This window comes from Chamaea fasciata, unplaced genomic scaffold, assembly GCF_029207755.1.
Source record: "Chamaea fasciata isolate MVZ Bird 193981 ecotype frontalis unplaced genomic scaffold, bChaFas1.0.hap1 SCAF_6, whole genome shotgun sequence".
NCBI lineage: Eukaryota > Metazoa > Chordata > Aves > Passeriformes > Sylviidae > Chamaea > Chamaea fasciata.
Genome location: NW_027094091.1, coordinates 45,554,369 through 45,569,860, shown reverse-complemented (window position 1 = coordinate 45,569,860; position 15,492 = coordinate 45,554,369). Strand labels below are relative to the sequence as shown.

The 15,492-nt window shown below is 39.8% G+C and overlaps 1 protein-coding gene across 3 annotated transcripts in view; it reads left to right on the top strand.

Annotated features, from left to right (window-relative positions):
* Window positions 1–2,323: 2,323 nt before the first annotated feature.
* The window catches only part of FAM241A (family with sequence similarity 241 member A), a 275,269-nt gene continuing 262,100 nt past the window's right edge, over window positions 2,324–15,492 (top strand). For all 3 annotated transcript variants that reach the window (XR_010721483.1, XR_010721484.1, XR_010721485.1), the window contains exon 1: window positions 2,324–2,574. The gene's annotated coding sequence lies outside the window, so the exon portion shown is untranslated. The remainder of the gene's footprint in view (window positions 2,575–15,492) is intronic.

Genomic DNA, 15,492 nt, shown 5'->3' with positions numbered 1-15,492 from the left:
ATTGTCTTCTAATTTAAACATTTAAGCTACCTGAATTAAATAGAGCCACAGATAGAGTGAGCTTTCTTTTTGCACTAGTTTCATCAGAAGTATAAAACTACTTATTTAAAAATATTCAGTTAATATTCTATACTTCAATCAATAAAGATGCAATCAAATATCTGTAGCTTTAAAGTCACAATAATTTGTTTCACCATAATTATGTGCAATCACTTGCTAGTAAAATGGTGAAAGATTGTTGAAATATGATACAATGATAACTAGTTGTCTCCTGATACAATGAGTTGTCATTTCTGAAAATTTAATGTCATCAAAGCTCTTTTTCCAATAGCACAAGGAGCACTATTGCTAATAGACTTCAGAGCTTGAAATAAATAAATCTTTGGAATCCTGTTGCATCTCTTGGGGTGTGACATTTGACAGTCTTTTATAGCGCAGAACGAAACAAGTTTGTGAGCTGGAATTCAATTGTGGTGTATTGATTCCTTGCATCAGTCATTATTCCCTGCTGATTGACAGCTGAAAATTGGTTACGTTAAGTATTTCATATGTTATATTGGCTGACATTTGCTTGCCTGCTCCTGTGTCAATATTGTTGTAAAGATCTCCAGCTCTATGAGATAGCAATATACACTGACTGTGGCTTTTGTGTGATGTTCCAGTGTTTTTCCTGACATAATTTAAGACATATTAAAAACCAGCAGCATCTTCCCTCTTGAGAAGCTTAATGCCAATATTATTGTCTTCCAAGGGAAGATCATGTATGCTCATAATCGGGTGCTAATTTTCACCCATACGCTCATGTTTAGGCATTAGGCACTATAACTGTAAAATTGAGCCTGCTTGATTGATTCATGTCAAGCCTCATCTCGGCTCCTGCAGTGGAAGTCATCCAGCTGACCCTTTTTACACTAAAAGAAGAGATTTGTGTTCCTTTCTTTCACCTGGAACCATCAAATTGACTGAATAATCTGTAATACATTAGTGCTGACATTTGTTAGGCAAGAATTAAACAAGACACAGTAATCATTCCCCTGAATAAAAATTGTGTTTGATTTCCAGCAGAGTTCTATTAAAAGGACGGCACAGCCCATCTCCTTCAAAGTGGAAAATGTTGAATATTTTCTATGTTAATGAATCAAATTAACACTTTAATGACAGATGGATGATCCCTAGCTGCTCCTGACAAAAGCTGCTGAGGACTTTTGGAGGGGGATGTGGTTCTTGCACCTGCCATGAGGACTACAATGAGCTGTGTGGAAATCCTTCATGCTGAATATTTAAGGGTGATCATAGAAAAATTTGACCACTTAACTAAACAGAGAAAAAAGGGAGAATCATAGTTCTCCTATAGCCAGAGCTGGATAGGCCCAGGAAAACCAGTTCCTAAAGTCAACAGGGCAGAATACCCCATTTACATTCAACCACAATAAATATGATTCTGTAAAAGGATGGAGTCAACAGTGTTGGTTTCCATCTCCTCCAGACAATACCGTGTAAAGGGTGGAATAACTCCACCTGAAGTCAGAGGGGCTACCACAGTGTACACCTGGTATGAGCAGAGTCTGCCCTGGTGTCTTTGAGGTCCTTACAGCCGCATTTGGCAATGTAAAACCACGCTGCTGAAGAGATGCCCACTGCTTATCTGTCTGTGCTGTGCTCTCCAGTTAGGGCCAGGCTGTAGTGGTATTACGGTTTAACCTGAAGGCAACATATGGAAAGTATCACCTAAGAAACACTTGTTGGCTCTGTAGATGCCTTGAGTCTGCACCTCAGAGGTGCATTTAGAAACACATTTTTTCCGTGTCCTGATGTTGAGGCTAGATTTTTTTCCAGCTGGATTCTTGGCTGCAAGATGAAAGAGAAGATGGGTTGCAGAAGATGCACGGTCTTTTGTTCTTGATTAGCATGTGTGGGAGAGTATGGGAGCATCACCACTGAGCTGACATGACTCTGGGCTGACCACATCGAAAATGGCAGTACTAGCTTGGCATAAAGGTGTAGGAATTATATAAAGCAGGGAAAAAAATAGACCAAAAAAAGATCCAGAGCAGTTTTCTCCTGCTGTAAGCAAAGGGAAATTTTTCCACCAGTCAGGATCCTTCCAACTGCTACTTCATTATCATTGTGTTTTCTCTTTGCTGAGTACACCTAGCTAAGCCAAAACAGCAAACACTGATAGGGATTGCAATTCATTAAGAGCATAAAGCTTACCTGAAGCTTCACCTGAAGCCTTTTAAGGAGCAAGTCAGGAGAGACTGGTTTATGCAATCAGTCTTCCTGATGGCACCTGCTCCCTATTGCATTAGGGCAGCTGCCCGGTGGGGGAAGTAGAGGGGAGTGGATGGTTCTTAAAAAGTACTTCTGCTGCCTCAAGCAGGCTGGAGATCTGCTTCTCTGGAAAACACTCTTGTGGGGGAATTTAAAACTTGAAGGTGCTTAGAAAGAATTCTCTATAAAGGGGGATGTAATGTAAAAAGGAGTTAACTGAATTCTGGGTGGTTGTGCCAAGTCCTGAATGGTGTGAAGTCTGTGGGAACATGCCTGACCCAGCCAGGAGGGCTGCAGCTGCTGGTGAGTGTCTTTGGAGTCTTGCTGCTAGAAGATGGGGGAGGCTGCTGTGAGAAATGTATCCTGGTGTCCCTGTACTTGGTCTGGGTTGTCTCTCTGGGGAGAGGGTGGCTTCTGGCCCAGCCAGTGTTTGTGCTTGGCTTTTGTTTCAGCAAGTGCAACCCCTCCCAGTAGTGCTTCCCTGTAGCCTGCCCCAAACACTGTGGGGTGGGTTTCTTCGGGCAAAGTGCTCAAATCCAGCTCTTATTCTGGCTCTGCCCCAGGAGAGCCGCCGAATTGGCAGCACCCTACCCACTGTGTTTCCTGCTATTGGAGGTACCCTCTGGGGTTTGGGCTGCTCCACTTGTAACTCTGTTTCTAACTGCACATGGTAGTTTCTGTAGCAGTCCCTGCTGAATGTCAACCTGGTGCTTGCAGTGCAGTTTTTTAGCCTTATTAAATATAGAAAACCTTGGAGGCATGCAGTACAACCAAGTGTTGTGAACATCTGAAAAATATTCAGTTTCTCAATGCAGGCATTAACTTCTGAGCATGTGACTTGTTTGTCATCTATCTGGGGTACAAAAGTGTCTGTTGAAATGATTCCCAAAACATAAAATTTGGAGTGTTGCTTGCTCTCAGGCTTGTAATTTCCTCATTTAATTTTCAATTATGGAACAAACAACTGCACTCTTATTCCTTGTGCTATACAACTATTAAATGGTTTTAATATTTCATAGCCCCAAACTGCTCATGTTAATCTGTGAATTTATTGTTATAAATAACTAATAGGTGTATAATGAATCACAGCAATGATTTATGGAAGATTCGCAGATAGGAAAAAAAGTATGTTGAAAAATACTTTGTAAAGGATAATACTGCAGCATTAGATCTTTCATCCAAGACAAACAAACATTGCTTGTGCTCTACATGCCACTTCTGGTTTTGCATTACATTCAGAATAGCAACTCAAGGTTTTCTGTGGGGGACGGAACCTTTTAAAAGCTTGGAAAAAAGTTCGCCTAATTTGTGTCAGCTGATGCACAACACTGTGGTGTTTTGGTTGTGCATGTTGAACATGGGTATTTGCAGCTTCTTGAGAGGTCAATTAGAAAAGGATACAGAGGGAAATAAAGCCTTCAAAAAGTAGTGTGACAAATCAACAGTTAAATATCTTCCCTGGATCCAAACTACAGAGTTTCTGCTGGTGTCCCCATGTTATTGAGTGACCTCTGTCTATGGGTTTGCATCTGATAATGGAGAGGGGGTAAACAGGCATTGAAAGTAGTGGAAATTCTCGTTATGAAACAATTTTATGGTTAAGTAGAAGAAATGGAAAGATGAAATAGCTAGAGGAATGTGAAGAATTCTGCACTTGATATTTTAAAAAAATCTAAAAAGTTAAAGGACATAATATTTTGGTTTCAGATAGGAGGAAAAAAAATTCACCTCTAAGGGACCAAAAATTTGGTGGTCTTATTAAAAGTTCCACAGGATCCTAGCCCCGCAAGTATTCTGTTCTTTCTTTTGAAATATCCTGGACTAATCTCCACCAAAAAATTTGCTCTACCAGACTAGAGAGACCATATAATTACAGCTGAGTTATCAGGGGAATAATTGTTGCCAGGCATTGCAAGCCTGCTGGTAAACCCAAGCTACAGCAAAACTGCCAGACCACCTTCAAATCAGGTGTGCAGCAGGAATTGCATGGCTGTGTGCAGAGCAGACTCCCACTACCCTGGGCCTCTGGAAAGAAATCCAATAAAAGGAAGAAAGGAAATGGCCTCAGGTTGTACCAGGGAAGGTTCAGGTTGGATATTAAGGAGGAGTTTCACAGAAAGGATTACACATTGGAATGGGCTGCTCAGGGAGGTGGTGGTCACCCTCCCCAAGATGCTTAAGGGAAAGACTGGATGTGGCTGGCACTCTGTGCTGTGGTATGGTTGACAAGGTGGTTTTCAGTCACAGGCTGGACTTGAGCTCAGAGGTCTTTTCCAAGCTAATTGACTTCACAATTCTGTGGTGTCACAAGGAGGGTGAAGACAATTCCAGTTGCTCAGACACTGCTTTTTACAGGGATGTTGGTGCTGGGTGTAGAAGCAGTATGTAGCTAAGGAGAGCTTTTAAAGGTGCTCATTGAGTAATTGTGCCCAACTATATCAAAGCCAGCAGAGTGCTAGAAATAGTGATGTAAGCTCTAAAATAAAAACCGTTGGCACAGAAATTAAAAACTTGGATTTTACAGCAGTGAGAATATTCTTCTGGAATGGGACCTACGGTTGGGTGGAGTAAAAATAAATCTACCGTTATTGGCTGAAAAAAAATCGGAAAAAAAAGTGCATGAAATTTTGAGAAGTACCAAGTTGATAATGAATGGAAAGTGGTACTTAGGTACACAAAATGATTCACACTGAACAGAACATTCCTCACAGGTGATAAACCAAAGCGTTTAACAATATCTAATATCTAATAGATACTGTTATCTCTACGTCGTTTGAAATGACTGGCTGAAGTTTTATTAAAACATCTGACTGGTCATGGACTACCTGAGTTTTGCAAATAGGTCAAAGAAATTGTCTTCTTATTAAACGGTTTATCTTGCTGAGTAAATAAAATATTGCCTGATCCAAAATAGCTTGTGCTTTGGGTTTAGCTTGAATGGCCAACATTCTGTCTTGGTATTTCTTTCAGTGTTAGCAAACTGGAAATTTCTAAGGTGTTAAATATCAAAAGAAAAAATATTTGTTAAACTAGTGGGGTAAATTCATTTGTGGATGCAGATAAAGTGTATAAAGGAATTGGTCCTTGCAGTGGAAAAACATGGAAAACAGTGTTGTGATGTGTAAGTGATGGTAAATTTGCTGAGTAACCAGAGGTGTGTGAGGATCCGGACATGAAGCAAGCCAGAAATTTCTATCAGTTCCATGAAAAAGATGCTTCTCATGAAGAAGGAGGATGCTGTTTTGTACTGAAGTCCCATACTGGAACTTCTTTTCAATGCCAGGAGTAAGAAAACTGAACCTCCTAAAATAGCTTCCCAAGGAGGTCACTGTCCATTATAGCATGGCTTTGAACCTCAAAACACAGCACCAGAGGATATTTACAAGAGTGTAGTAACGCTGCTTCAGATGTAGTGAGGTCTACCATCCTAATCTTGCTTCTAGACTGGCTGCTAGGTAACTATATCACAATAAGGAATACCTTAGCTTCTTCAGGAAGGGGCTCCTAGCCCTTAGAATGTGCGCAGGCTAAACTCACTGATCCCTTAAATCCAGGCAAACCATCAGTGAAATTTGGGAATTAAAGGAGAGGGGTGAAAAAAGAGCAGTAAGCATTATAAACAACCTTGTTCGTTTTGATACCTTGGTAATTTTTTTTTTTTAATGTATGATGAAATATAGTTGCTTCCTTGATACAGGACAACAATGGTTTTTAAAAAGTAAGAGAAATCCTGTATTCTGGTAATGTCAGTGGCTTGCCTATCACATAACCAGCACTGTGCATGTTGGCCTTGAAATGCTTGCAGTGCCTCCTAGGTTTCTTGTGACAAATGGGAGTTGATACAAGAACAAGACAAACAGTGCAGAAAAATAGCAAGTGATGAACTCACCTCAGTAACATTTTCTGTAAGTATTTATGTGTTTGTGTTTGCAAGAAAGTCTGTGTGGAATGGCATATCCCTGGATGTATGCAAGGGTTCATGCCATGAACCTTTGCAAGACAATCTTGAGTTCCCTACTCCTGTTTATAAAAGGTTCAGTCAATCGATCAGGGAACAAAAGCAATAGTGTGTGTCTTAGGTGAAGAGTTAGCTGCCAAACAGCACACGGCAAACAGGGCAGCAGGTCTGCCTCACAAGGTCAGTCTTTGGTTACACTGGGTTGGATTATCAGGGCATGGACTTGGGCAAGGCAGAAGAACAGATCAGAGGGTTGGGCAAGTGAAAGATTTCTGTCAGTTGGGTTAGTATTGTTCAAGTATAGAAAACTCCAGGTTAATTGATTCTGAGGTTTCTTTTCTTCTGCCCAAGAGATAATTTTTTTTTACTTTTTTTTTAAGGGCTTTTTTTTCACATTCTGATAAAATTATGCCCTCTGATACAGAGCTCAGCTGACTTTGAGATGAATCCCAAGCTGTGTAATCATCAAAGGCAGGTACTTTGGAGACTACTCACTTTCTTGATCCATTTGAAACCACTTACAGGACCTTCATACTTTTAATTGCCTCACAATGAGTGTATTCCTCTGATCCAAAGTAGTGCCCCATCATGTCATTTGGGGAAGCAAAAGTAGAGAGTAGGAGGGCAGGAGGTTAAGTCCTACAAATGCTTCTGCTGATGTGGTGAGCTAATTCTGCCTTTGGCGCAGAAATGTACTTGGCTCCCTGCAAGAGATGCTGGTACTGTCCAGTGCAATCACTTTATTTCTAGTATTAAAACCAATTCTTTAAAGAAGTAATACATGGCACAGGGGTTGTTTAGACATTCTGTAGGCCTGACTTGAGTTATGGGCCCTGCTTGAGGATCAAGAACATGGGAGTTAAACAAGTAGTTATAGGCTACAGTTCTCTGATACTTCAATCCTTTAATGGAATTAGCCCCAAACATGTAAAACTTGATATTCCAAACATTTTGAACATCAATTTACATTTGTACTTTCTTTTGGAAATGTTAATATTGAATAGTTCAATACTTCAGTGTGAATAGATGCAGTTACTGGTGGCTAATAGGACTATAGTGAACTAAAAGCCCAGTGCAATATATCAGGCAGAGGTGGATGCTGATAGCTGTGAACCCCACATCTTGTTGGGCATCCTCATAGACAGGTCGCCATTACAGCCCTAGTTATGTTCCTGAAATCTCAGACTGTTCAAGCATAAAACCCCTCTATGCAATGCAACAATACAAAGCTGGCTCCTCGGAGACCCACCTTAGAGCTGATGTAAAGGTCAGCTCTGGGTGCCTGTTTCACAGTACTCACTCAGTAACATATTTCCCCAGTAAGGCTGTTGGCACAATTTTGATTACGTTAAAGCTCAAGGACTGCCATGGAACAAAGTCAGCTCTGTAACTGCATTTGCACACATACCATTGCCTCACTGTATTCCCTCCACCAGCTGCAGCTCAGGATGTGCCAGATACCTTTCAGTGCAGAAGTCTGAGTCAGGGCAGAAGCGTGATGTTTGGGAGAGGCTGCAGTTTGAGGGCACGGGCAGTACGTGGGGAAATGGTGGCAGTGGGAGGCAGCAGGATAGACTGCACTGCACTCTTGCTGCCTGTGGCTGTAGGATGCTGATGCTTTTACATGCATCCTCACAGTAGCACTGAATGTTTTGACATGCTAAATACCTGGAATTTTTGTTCCCCTTTGCTATCCTGAGATATGTTTACTTGATGCATGTATTTACAGTGGATGTAATATCCCAGAGAAATCTGTGTGCTGTAGGAAGAGTGTATGTTTAAATACAATTCTATGAGCAATATGTGAGATATACATAGTCCAATCCAAGTTTTTTAGTGGTGTGGGTTTAGTGGCATCATTAATACTTAATAACAAAACTGGATTATGATACTCTTTTTCTCCTAGGAATATTAGAAGCTGTTAGTAACTAAGCTCACAATAGCCTTTGGAGATTGCAGTATGACATCACTTTTCTATATTTTATTTGTCAAATGAGACAGAATCCATCCACGCTCAGTTAAGTAGCAAAATTATTTATTGTCACAGGTTTATTTTGTCATTGGCCTGAAAAACTATGCCAATTATTGCCCATTTGCACCTGCCCTGAAGCTGCTGAGGGTGACAGGCCTCAATTTCTTTAGCTGCCATCTGATAGCCAGTGCCCGTCACTAAAAATTTAACAGGTCATTCAATGCTAGTCAACAAAAGACCCATGAAGCCTCATTTCACACCAATTGCTACTTAGCATATGTACTCAAACTGGTTTAAAATATTCTAATGGACTCCTTTATTCTATAATCTGGCCACACATGCCCCTGTAGCCTGGAGACTGGTCTAGGAGCAACCCTCCCTAGCAGGTCCTGTCCAGTGCAGAAACAGTGCCCCTGTGCCCTGCCATCAGAACAGGTCTGCCCTAGCACTACTTAAACTCCCTGTTTCCAAAGGAGCACTTTGGTTTTCTAGCTGAAAAACCTTGGGTTTGCAAAGCATGTCTTGCCTAAACTTCAGCTGGGTGACACATCTGGGGGCTGCTCTGTTCCTCCTGTTGCCATCCTCACCTGTTCAAAAGATACGAACCCCTCCTTCTTTATTGTTCTGCTTCTTTTGGACACTGATGCTTTGTTAGATTTCACAACATTTCTTGCCACACTCCTGAATGAATTGTTATGATAGTTTGTTGAGCATCTCACGTATTTTCTTTGCAGAATAGGCTTTTATTATTTGTTGCTAGTGGTTTACTTAAATGTTAAGTGCCAATCTTGATGCTTTAAGCTTCCATCTAAACTGTTCTTTCATTCTCTAGTTTTTACAGATAATTTGTAGAGATGGACATTTTTTAAAAGAAAATTTTCTTTATCAGCAGAAACAAACAAAAAACCTCACTCAAGATAAAACAACATCATGAAATCATGTCCTTTTAGACCAGTAGCACAACTTTTAAAAAGATCTCTGGAAAATCAGGACAACTGCAGGGTGAAAAAAAAATGCTTTGTTCTTACACAGGGAGAATCTGTGCTTTTTTCTTGGGTCATTTTTTCCATTTCTAAATTGCCATGAGAGTAAAGTTGCCTGCAGCAACTGGTGGGCTAAGTATTCCTCATCCATCTCCTGAGTGTCACCTGCTAAGGTGAGGAGCCTGAAAAAGCCTGGACACATAATGTATGGGTGGCCTTTTGTTTATGAGAGACAAAAGCAAAATCCTCTGGATTACTGGAAGATATCATATAACACACAAGATGGAGTTACTATTATTCTTTTCTAAGGCATATTGTGTTTCCCTTGGGCAGAGAAAAGAAAGTGCAGCCAATCTTGGAAGGGTAGCTCCTATTAAAGATTTATGCAAGCCTGAATTATTTGGCTTTAAACTTTTTTCTCTTTTTAATAAGAGGGATGCTTTCTTTAGGTACAGCATACTGAAGGAGATGGTATCACTGGTAATCCTTGGCTTAGTCACAGAGCACCTAAATAGTTTGAATTAGGTAGATGATGAGACTTTGATTTTTTTTTCCCTTCCCCTTTATTTTTTGTTTCTGTATTTAAGGTTTCACTGCAAATTTTCCCACTGAAGTAGCAATTTGTTGGGTTTTTGCCCCCTGCCTCTAAGTCTTTTTAAGGTGGATTCATTCAGTGAAACAGCTTTGAAGCTGTTGAACTGTGTAAATGTTAGATTAACATTTTCATTTGCAATTATAGATATTTACTTGCTCTTGTTGAAATAGCCCTTTCAGGCTATTTCAGGAAGGGAAGAAAGCAGGAAGTGAAGGTACATAACGAAATGGAAAAGTAGCCATGTGCTTGATTTCGTTTTTGAAAGAAGTCATTTCAGCTCTTAATTTACACTACTCTAAGCTAGTAGTTAAGGATAGACAAACAAAGAATACTGAAAGAAATAATTTCATCTTGTCTCTTTGTTACATTAGATCACTTAGGTTTTTGCCTGCTGGTTTGCATATGGAGATTTGTCCAGTAAGTTCCACTTTCTGAATTTAAGCAACACCGAGTTAGGGTCTGGGAGGCTTGCGTTCATCAGCCTGCAATTCACAAATTACAAAATGGCAAGCAATTGCCCAAAATCAAGATGATAAATAATGTGAATTAGCTATTAGTCCAGAGGGTTTACAGCTCCTGCGGCTTGATTAAATTAAGTCTACTGTGCTTAAATTGAGGTGGCAACTGATCCTTTAGGAAAAAGCCCTACATAATCTAATACAAATTATGATCTTTTTATGGGTTATTTAAAACATCCAATACCCTTACTAGAAGAAATTTTTTTGGTGTTTTACTAGGTCACGTTATAATTTCTAGGCAATGTAGTAATTTCTGTGGATAACTTCCACAGAACTCAAATTAATCTCTTCTCATTTATTCTCACACTTCATTCCATGTTTTTCATACCAGTGGTATTTGTCCTCTGAATACTCTTTGCCATGTGATAATTGTACCTGTAGCAGGATTTCTGATGGAGAGTGCAGCTAATATTTCTGTGGTAAGTTTGTGTGATGTGGCTCCTTCTCTCTTCTATCAGTGGTTATTATTTCAACAGATTATTTTTTTTTCTGCTTCCAAGCCAATGCCAGGAGCATATTTGTGTTGTTACTGTTGCTCAGCAACTGTGATCTCTTCACTAGGTCTGACAGTTGCTTTCTCTCCAGGAGAGCAGAGATGCAAGAAGGACAGATGCATTGATCCTCAACGCATTATCAGATCTTGTCACACACTCACTTTGAAAAGCTGATAGCATCTAATAATCTTACTCAAGGCTCATTTTACACATCATTGGGCTTTTACAGTTAAACTTAGAAAAATGTATTGTCTTGCTCTGTCAAGGCAGGGAGGTCAATAATTAGACCACTTTTCATCAAAAAAAAACCCCAACCAAACTGTATCCTTTTAAAGCCTCTTGGTCCATATAGAATGGTATTTTATCCCATTTAAAGCTGCAGATACAATAATTTCTCCATCAGTCCTCACCAGTGACCTACATCTTGATTCAATAGATCTTTGTGTGGTGGAGCTTCTTTTTAACAGTATAACCATGGTATCAATCAGAAAAGGAGTCATATTCTTGTATTTTAATCCAGGATAACTAGAAACAGGAATTGTACTATCCTCATAGGAATCTATTACAGGTGAAAAAACACTCCTTAAACTGCAGAAGAGATGTCCCAAAGAGAAAAATAGGCTAAATTAGATAAAATTAAAATGCTATCATGCAGTCTAATAGGTCAAGATTAAAAAACAAATTACTGAATACTGTTAAGAATAAATTGCTCAAACCCAATGATACAGAGAACTGCAGAATTGTTTAAGCCTGGTGAATAACTGAAGAGGGAAAAAAGCATTTAGGATTGTGAGGGCCATAATGAAAGGTGATTAAAGCCAAGCTGATGATCCTTCAGCAAGTAGGACTTGTTCTGGAGGCACTTTGTGATGCTGTGGCCATGAAGCCTTGTGACTTTGGGGACACAAGAGAGTAAACACCAAGTCAAAGTTCCAGAAAACAGATATTTTGGATCAAATCTGTAACATGGGTGCTACAAATTGACAGGGCCAGACAGAACTTGCCCTGAGTTTAAAGGGGCTCTGCACAAACTTCTTGAGTTGTGCACAGTGGCTTCAGGCTGGCCTTGCAAGCAGGGGATGGAAAGGTGGTAAGCATAGCCTGGCCCTTCTGGGAAGGCTTCAGGCACTACCCAAAGGGTGGCAGGTGTTTAAGTATGACTGGCTGCAAAAAGAATCTGGCATGATTATAATGAGAATTATGAACACCTTGAACGTGATATGTTATTCAGCATTGCTCCTTCAGAGGAGGAAGACAATGAGCTACAACTCCCATAGGGTTTTTTGGAAACTGGCAGCATGGAGGCTGCTACAGTCACTACTGGCAGGTGTATCTCCTAGTGATCCAGGCTGGAGATCATCCTTGCAAGTCCCCAGCCCCAACACGTGAGTTGCTTTTCATGGAAGGCAAATACAAACGCCAGCCTTGCCAGGGCAAGGAGACAGGATGAGGGGTCACCTGCCTTCAGGCCTGGGTTGGGACGAGTTTACCGATCTTAAGTAATTTAAGCACTGTTCTAATAACTGAAGAGTGGGAGGAGGCTTTCTCATCCAGTCACTGGAGGGGGAGGAAAAAAAACCACAAAGAAATTTCAAAAAACACTGTAGGAAGGTAAATTATCACAGAACCAATAGGAAAATACTTTCATGAAAGGGGAAGGAAAGCAAAGGAAGATAAGACTAAATGGTGAAAGGCTCAGGACACTTTCTGAAGAAGTTTAGCTAATTTTAGTTTTTCAGTTTAAAATATACAAATTGGCAAGGCTGTTCACAAAAGCCAAGACAGTTATTGATTGTGAGGAAGATTAGATCAAAAGCAGTGGTATTGCCTATAATGCATGAACTAGGGTGAGCTACTAAAAGTAACCACTAAGCAGCACATTTAAAGCAGCAACTGGGAGACAATTTTTCTTACCCATGGTAAATCTAGAGTGGTTTGTGTGTTTTTTTATCCATGATAAATGGTCAGTTATAATTACCAAAACCTTAGCGTTAAAGGATGCATTGGGTGCAGAAGTTATTAAAGTTCCTATCATGACAGAGTAAAAGACTATGTATCTATATTTGTATATCACCATTTAAATGCAGTAAGTTATCACAGTCCTCTGGAAGCAAAGAGGGTATGTGGTAATTCTCCACTTATGTTTGAGTGACTCTCTGGAGCAAGCCAAGGGGCCATTGCAGCAAAATTACATCTTGGTTCAATACCTGGATGTGTTCCTGGATGTCTTAATTTACTTTATATACATTTAGTTAGAGATGATGAAATTTTGTAAAAAATCTGCGCCTCTCTTTGGGATGTGTTGGCCAATTATTGCACATAGATAAAAAGCAAATGCATTTGATAGTCAAACATGGAACAGCATGTTCTAAGTGGAACCTGGTTTTTAAAGCAGGTTTGTTAATTGACAGAGGTCCATGAAATAGGACTGATAATCTGACAGTGTGTCAGAAACATAGTCATAGACACCAAGTGAGAGGGTCTTTTCCAGTGAGACTCCTGAACTAGGGTACAGCTAGGTACTCCGGCACAGCTGGAGAAGCAGTGGCGGTTCTTTACAGTCTTTTTATATATGTGTACACACACAGGAGCCAAAAATGTTCTAAAATGCTAAAAAAATATTTTCCTAATATGAATAAACGCTGCATATGTATTACAAAACTTATAGCAGGTGTTAATGGTTTTTCCTTAATATACAAATTAATACCTTTCATTTAAAAAGCAAAAGTTCTCTACACACTTTTCTGAAGAATCAGGGATGATGACCTTGTGCTCATTAACGGAACTTGAATATGCTGAGTGTGTTTCTTATTAGTTGAGTAATTAAAAGCCAAGCTCATGAGTTAGTAGTCCAAATGTTGGTGAACTTCCAAAAAAATTGATCTGGAACTCCAAGGAGAGGTTTTCCCTATAACTATTTCTATTTGTATCTTCATCACTCCAAAAATGCTATGATACTTACACAGGTAACTTTCCAAAGTCAAACCCAGAACTGGGTGTGTCTAGAAACAGTTGCTAGTTGGAGAATGGGTAAAGTTTTGTTTTCTTTAATAAAATATCCATCTAAATATAGTATTAACATTTAATTATGGGAAGATAGGGAGCTACCTGGGTAGCAAAGCCCTTCTGTTTGAAGAACAGTTCTCAAATATGTCTAAAATGTAACGCTTTGGAGGTTTTTTAAATTCCTGTTTTCTTTAACCACTCTATGGCCTATGCAACATGGTTAATACTCATGGCATTTAGTTAATTCTTTACATTCTGGGGATTCTCTAAACTGTTGATGAAGTCAGAGGAGAAAACTTAAAACATTCAAGCCCCTTTGTTCTTTCAGCAACTCAGCAAACTATTTCTCTTTTCTCATTTATGTCACTTCCCCATGATGAGACAAGAGCAGCCTCACACCACTGGGTAACAGGGCGAGGGTCACATATGTTCATGTGTAATACTTAAAAACAAATTTAAAGTGACATCTATTGCTCTTCGTTTCCATCTGTGAAACAAAACTGTGAGGCCTTCTGGGCTCCATTTGCTGTTTTGGGGATTTCTTTAGAGTTCATTGGTAGTAGGATAAGGCAGCCCCTTCTTCCACTAGTATAAAGGAAGGATGGGCTGTCAGCTGGAAGGAGAGCATGGGTTAGTAAAATAAAGTGGACTCCATCCATGGGTAGTCCTGCATAATCTGTTTTATTATCACTCGGGCAAAGGGAGAGGATGGGAAAGAAAACAGTGGCACAGGTTTAGAGGCTCTTGTGGGGATAACCCTCATTGGAAGTTCATGGAAGCAAAATGGAATAAGTATGCATTTCCCAGCCTGGCAAAGCAAGCTGACTCCCAGTGCTCACCAAAGCTGAGAAGCTGGATGGAAATGAACTTTAAAGGGAGCTTGTGCAAAAGACTGACTCTTTAATTTTTGTGCAAAAGACCCTTAAGGACCAATTCCCAGTGATTGAAAGTGTGCTTTTCTCAGCAGTCATCTGGGACAATATGGTAAATATTTCTGATTGTCATGGAAGTTAATAGATGAGGAAACATCCTTAAGGTATTGCACCAAATTAATATAACAATACTCACTGACTTTGTTCTTAAAACTCTTGAGTTCCCAGAGTTCAGATGACAGCCCTGAAAAGAAATAACAACTTTACATGACTGCCTTTTGCTACCTTTCTTAATTTTATCTTTAGCTCTTAGTACTCAGCCAGTTTTGGATCTGTTGGGTCACTTTAACTTGTTCAGAAGCTTGCACTGGCCCAGATCTGTTCTTTTCCATTGGATTAGTACAGCTGAAAGGGCACCAGTGGCCTTTCGGGCTCTCTTTTGGATATATCATATGGAATTTTTTCATCAGTCTGGCCCATAGTTTTGCTTGTTATGTGAGATGGCTGTCTTGCAGACTTTACAAAGGAGGAAACACTTTTATTGACTGAACAGTATTGTGGAAACTGTTAGATAAGAGTCCTTGTTTGACATCAAGGGCAAAACTCCTCAATCCCTCCCTCACATTTCTTTGTAATGGCTTCACACACAGCTGAAAGACTTAATACTGAAGGGAACCAAATTCTTGAATACACACAATTATTTTAGTATCACTGGCATTCCTTTATTACACTGAAAGTTATCTGGGGTCCTATTCAGGGAATAAAGCATAATGTGTGATTATTGTCAGTATTCTCTTTCTTGATTGGTTATATATGGCTCAAG